The sequence below is a fragment of the Pinus tabuliformis genome, chromosome 4_2, assembly GCF_031772625.1.
Source record: "Pinus tabuliformis cultivar Carrire ecotype Pingquan chromosome 4_2, CPIR1, whole genome shotgun sequence".
Classification (NCBI taxonomy): domain Eukaryota; kingdom Viridiplantae; phylum Streptophyta; class Pinopsida; order Pinales; family Pinaceae; genus Pinus; species Pinus tabuliformis.
Window position 1 is genome coordinate 594,918,647 of NC_142304.1, and position 6,757 is coordinate 594,925,403.

At 40.3% G+C, this 6,757-nt stretch overlaps 1 pseudogene; it reads left to right on the forward strand.

The window, feature by feature from the left end:
* Window positions 1-3,138: 3,138 nt before the first annotated feature.
* On the forward strand, window positions 3,139-4,933 carry LOC149170700 (protein MAEA homolog pseudogene; annotated as a pseudogene).
* The last annotated feature ends 1,824 nt before the right edge of the window (window positions 4,934-6,757 follow it).

A 6,757-nucleotide genomic window follows, 5' to 3' on the forward strand; every position in this document is an offset into this window, starting at 1 on the left:
CTGGCTGATTAGATTGGAAGTAGACTTGAAACAAGGGCAGAACAAGAGATCATTTCGGTTTGAAGCCTTTTGGCTGCGCGATCTAACCTTATTAGAAAAAATGAAGGAATGGTGGAGATCAAGCACAGAACAAGGGAGAAATAAAATGCATACATTCCAGCTACACCTTAAAGAAATCAAAGGAAAATTACAAAAAATGGAATAAGGAAGAATTTGGTAATATTCAACAAGACCAGGAATTGTTACATGCGAGGATGAAAAGGGTGCAACAACAGATAATAACAAATGGCCGTTCGAAATCCTTAGCGGAGGAAGAAGGACAACTAGTGAATAGTCTGGAGGAAAGGAGGTAGCAAGAAGAGATCCCTTGGAAACAAAAATCGAGAGTTTAGTGGCTACGAGAGGGAGAAAGGAATACTAGATTCTTCCACAAAGTGATGATACAACATCGAAAATATAAAAAGATATTTTCATTACTAGACCAGGAAGGAAATCGCCTAGTAGAAAATGAAGAGATGGAGAACTTATTGGTCCATCATTTCCAAAATATAATGACAGAACCAAATCCATATATGACAGGAGATATAAACAAGATAACTAGGGAGATCCCTCAGCTAGTCAGCAGGGACCAGAACCTAGCGCTAATGAGGGCAATAACCATGGATGAGGTGGAAGAGGTAATCAAAGGATTAACAAAGAATAAAGCACCGGGACCAGATGGCTTCACCGCAAAATTTTTCCAGGCAACATGGCCGATTCTAGGAGAAGATATTCTGGAAGTAGTGGAGGAGTCCAGAGGAACAAAAAAGATACACCTGCCCCTGAACTCAACCTTCCTAGCTCTTATTCCAAAATATGACCACTTTGAAGAGTCCCAGGGGTTCATACCTATAGCTTTATGAAATGTAATATACAAAATTCTGTCAACAGTAATGGTCAATCGGCTCAAACCGATCCTCCCAAGTCTAATCTCTTAAGAGCATACTGCTTTTGTTAAAGGAAGGAAAATTGTGGATGAGTAACTGCTCAAGAGGCAATCCACTCCCTTAAGAATCTCAAAGCCAAAGGAATCATGATAAAACTAGACCTATCGAAAGCATACGATCGATTATGTTGGACCTATCTCCAAAGAATCTTGAAAGCCTTTGGCTTTGACCCTCGACGGATAAATTACATCTATTCTTTGATATCGACCCCTGTGTTCCCATTCTCCTGAATGGAGCACCGACAAAGGCATTCAATGCAACAAGGGGCTAAGACAAGGAGATCCAGTTTCCCCTTTCTTGCTTATATTAGCAGCTGAAGGGCTAAAAAGATATGTTAAAACAAAGGTGCAAGAAAGACAATTTAAAGGTCTCCACATGTGGGGAATGACTTGCCATTAACTCATCAACAATTTGTTGATGACATCATGATGTTCTATCAAGCTACACTCAAGGAAGCCAAGGCTCTGTTAGATATCTTGCAAGACTTCATGAATGCCTCAGGAATGCAAATCAACAAAGAGAAGTTGGATATCTTCTTATTCAACACAACAACTCAATCCCAAGCATTCCTGGTAAGAATAATGGGCTTTCGCATAGGAACCTTCCCAATGAAATACCTGGGGATCCCGCTAAGTCTTCACCCGATCAGAGTGGAAAACTGGAAGGTACTCCTGGCAAAGATTCAAGGACGGCTACAAAATTGGACATTTAGGACATTAAACATGGCAAGTAGAGTCATACTGCTAAAGGCAGTGCTACAATCAATATCGATCTACCAGCTCTCAAGCCTAGCAATTCCTAAAACAATATGTAACGAGATGATCAATATCTTCAAGAAATTCCTGTGGCAAGGGCCACAAAAAACAAAAAAATGGGCACTATTATCTTGGAACTAGCTAATTAAACCAAACAAAGCAGGGGGGATGGGCCTCCGAGATCCATATACTCTAAACCAGGTAATGGGGGCTAAGTTATGGTGGAGATGGATACAAGGAGGAACAAATCTATGGAAATAAATATGGGATGCCTAGATCGACAAAAGGATGATTGAGAATCCAGGAAAATATAAAGGCGTCAGCTATATGGAACCTTGCAACAAAAAACAAGGAACTAATAAGAAACCATAGCTTTTAGGAAATCAGGGGAGGAGACAAAGCTAGGTTCTGGCAAGAGGCTTGGCAACAAAGAGAAAATTATTTAGTATGCCAGATCTAGCGGAAATATTCCTAGATACAAACAACCCAGCAAACCAGAATGTGAAAAACTTTTGGGAAACAGAGAGAGGAGTACAATGGAGAAAATGGAAGAGAAGACAACATTGGCCAAAAGCACCAGACTCTATACATTGGGTAACCTATGATAAGGAGATGGATTCTAGAAGAATAGTGATTGTGGAAGGACCGAACATTATAAGGTGGGGATACAGAATAAAATGTATGTTCACCATCCAAGAAGGATATCATTTGCAAGTAGAACACAAACAAAAACAAGGGTTACCCATATGGGAACGCATATGGAAGGACAAAATGTGGCCGAAAATAGCCTTCTTCGTATGGGTGGTCCACCATGGCCGAGCCTTGACATGGGATCTGTTAGACTCCGTCTCATGTCAGAGATTGATTCTTCTTCAAAACCCTGTTTTGAAGAAGAAATCATTTAATGTGCTGTTTTGGATTATGTAATTTGTTCTTCAGCTCTTCAACTGGCAGCGACTTCAAGCTCCTAGCTCTGCAAAAGCACAAGAAGAACATCATCAGCAATCTCAGATCTGGTTACTTAGTCAAGGAATCGCTGGACTGAAAGGCATACTTTAATCTCTTGACAAGCATATGCCTGTGGCCTTGTTGCTTAACCTCTGCTGCAGACTTCTTGACTATGAGGTTGAGAGGAGCACTAATATTCATAATTCCACCGTTGTACAGCGCCCTTTTATCCGGTTGTATACTTGAGTCAGAGGTGGCAATCAGATTATTGAGTTTGTTTATTTTAATCAATCAGTGGTTAAGAGCTCATATTGTCCATTGTGGACATATAATCAATTTTGTTAGATTTGGGTCTTCTTATTATGCCGGCCAAGTTAAATTTTGGGCCATGTCACAGTAGCAAAAAACATTTTCTATTTTGTATAAATTCAGTTGGTCCCATTTTTCATATGGAGCTATATTACTGCGAGGTTGGAATGTACAATGAGAATCGGGATGAATCTCAAACAATGCCGGCAGAAGCACATCAATTCAATGGATTGCAAGGCAGTCTTGATGGACATGTCAAAAAAGAGGCTGTTCAACATCTGAATTCTCTTGTTTCACGACTTCAGGGCTTGAAAAGAAAGCTAGATGAGAGCAACAAGAGTGAGCAGTTGCAAGTTCAAAGGTGTCGTGCCAGGTTGGACCATTTGAGTGTGCTTCGGGCAGAAAATCAGCAGGAATGGAACAACATACGAGGATACTTGTTGACTATATGCTACGCTTATCCTATTATGACACTGCTATGAAACTTGCCGAGGATAGTGCCATACAGGATCTTGTAGATATTAATGTGTTTATGGATGCAAAGAAGGTCGTAGAATGCTTGCAAAATAGGGACTGTACTCCTGCACTAGCTTGGTGTGCTGAAAATAAATCTAAGCTGAAGAAGGTTAAGAGCAAGTTAGAGTTCCAGCTCAGGCTGCAAGAGTTTATTGAGCTTGTTCGAGTTGACCATAGCATGGATGCAACTGCATATGCTCGGAAGCATCTTGCACCATGGGGTTCCACCAATATGAAAGAGCTTCAGCATGCGATGGCTACTCTTGCTTTCAGAAGCAATACTGATTGTGCAACATACAAGGTATTATTTGACGCAAAGCAATGGGATAATTTGGTCCAACAATTCAAGGAGGAGTTCTGCAAACTATATGGAATGAATGTTGAACCACTGCTGAATATTTACCTACAAGCTGGGTTATCTGCTCTTAAGACTCAATTTTGCTACGAGGAAAATTGTACAAAAGAAGACCCACTGTCACAGGAAAGCTTCAGGAATCTGGCTTCAGATTTACCTTTCTCAAAGCATATCCATTCTAAGCTTGTGTGCTACATTTCAAAAGAACTAATGGATGAAGATAATCCACCTTTGGTTTTACCAAATGGTTATGTCTACAACACTAAGTGCATACTATAAATCTTCCAGCCTTTCAGGAAATGAGTAGCAGAACTGCATACAACACATAGCTTCAATGCAAAGAAAGGAGATGATGTTGGTCGTTTCTTGAATCGCATTTTGGGATATGACTTTCTTGCAATAAAGACATTGGCAAACCGCGGCATGATTGTAGGTGTTGGTCGTCGAATAGGTGTTGGGAAAGAATCAGATTTTTTCGAGGTTGCCACAGAAGATGGTAGAACATTGGCAATGAAATTGCACAGATTGGGTCGGACATCGTTTAGAGCTGTTAAATCTAAGCGTGACTATTTGAGACATCGAAACAGCTATAATTGGCTCTACCTTTCAAGACTTGCCGCTCTTAAAGAATTTGCCTTTATGAAGGCCCTTGAAGAACACGGTTTTCCAGTTCCTAATGCAGTAGACTGTAATCGACATTGTGTTCTGATGTCTCTTGTTCCAGGGTCCAAGTTAAGCAGCTACAACATCCAAAACAAACATTTAATATTATAATTGGCCTAATTGTTCGACTGGCAGAACACGGTCTCATCCACTGTGATTTCAATGAGTTCAATATTATGATTGATGACGAGGAAAATGTAACAGTGATTGACTTTCCACAAATGGTTTCTGTCTCTCATCGCAATGCGCAAATGTATTTTGATAGAGATGTAGATTGTATATTCAAGTTCTTTGAAAAGAGGTTTGTCACCTCTGCTGCTGAGGGGCCATGCTCAAATCAGATGCCATTGATGATAAGGACTATGTGGGGAATAAACGATTGGAGCTTGCGGGTCAGTTAATTGCTTTGCTCTTTGAGGATTTGTTCAAACGTATGAACTCAGAAATCAAAAGGCAGGTTGAGGCTACATATTCAAAGCGGGTATAATTGTTTGGAGATGAATCCAAACGCTTCACAGCAGAAAACGAGGAGCGATTGCCTATGTTTATTTTTAGCAAAGGGAGTGACACCTGTAATGCCACCTATTCACCAGATTCAACAGATTTCAGTGGAAAGAGCGCTATTCTCTCTTCAGGAAGCGCTGATTGTTTTTTTTAGTTTATTTTATTAATAATGATAAAAACAAATGCCGGGTCTTGGGGTCGATTGGTTTTCCCCCAGCTGTGTTTTGTTTCATATATTAAAAAGAAAAAATTCATTTGGTGGTAAGAGAGAGTTAGTAAGTAAGAGAGAGGGGAGATTTTCAGAGTGCTGGAGAACAGAGCTTTCAATGTACAGTTTTTGGCAGGGATTTTTAATGAAAATTTCACAGCTCTGATTTCTGAGATCCCTGTGGCATGATGATTTAGCATTAGTTTTTCTCTTGTTTCATATGTAATCTGTTATGTTTCATTTCACTACATGATCATTTCTAACTGAACAAATGAAGTGTTTAGGTAAGAATTCATGCCTGCCATGCTCTGCCTATAAGTTTGTTCATGTTTAAATGTTTTCTACTGTTTAAGGAGGATTCAAAGTTATTATTTGCCCTCCTTAGCTCCTCACCAGTCTTGCCATCCCGTTTAAATCTAGATTTGATGCTAAATTTCTTGCCTACCTTACCTCAGTCGATAACCTGTGTTGTTCATTATATTTCTCTGTTTCAAGCTGTGATTTTGCCCATGCAGCCCAGAAAAACCCCAAAAACCCCAAATCAACCTTTATAACAAGTTTACTAGCCTAATATCAGTGTTACTTTGTTGGTCATCTCATCCTATTGAAAATCTACCGAGATTGACCGGAGAGAGCCTTCTCCTGCCCCGTAGGGCTAGCTACGAGGCTAAATGGTTTGATGTAGCCTTGAGGTTTACCTTTCTCAGCCTGAGGTGAAATTTCAAGCGCTAACAAGATCGACTATAGGTAAGGGGGATGCAGGGCCCATCGGTTTGCTGCACATGTGAAGGACAAACAGAAACAATGGAACGCCTTCTAAATGCTTGCAGTTACAACAAAGTCTTATGGCAGAATCACAAAAAACTATTCAGCCACATGGACAGGGATCAATTAAACACACAAACAAAAATGGCGAAAGAAAATATACCAGAACCCCATCTTGAACTAAGTCTAGAATATCTCCCTAGGATTCTTGCTATGGGCGGTGTGGAAGGAGAGGAATCAGAGAATTTTTAAAGGGGAAAAAAGAACAACAATGGAGTTATGGGAAATGATAGTACAAAACATTAGGGAGACAATTCTAGTAGAGAAATGGTACCCAGATGAATGGGAAACTATGCCACAGGAACGTCGAATAATGGAAAGGTTAAATCTGAGTCCATGAATGCTGATGCCTAACTCCTGGAAACAAAAACCTACACCCCGAGAATCCTCAGTCCACTTTGTGTTTCCCCTGGAGGATTTCATAAAACTAAATTTCGATGGTGCAACCAAAGGAAATCTGTGTGCAGCTGGCTCAGGAGGAGTGTTCAGAGACCACCAGGGAAACGCCATCCAGATGTTTGCAATGGATTGCGGAATAGCGAGCAACAATGAAGCGGAACTCTATGCGCTTTAATAAGGGTTAGAAATAGCTCGAAGAGAAAATTTCCATAAAATGGAGGTGGAAGGAGAGTCGACACTGGTTATAGACATAGTGAAAAAAATTCAACAAGGAACCCAATCGGAAGAG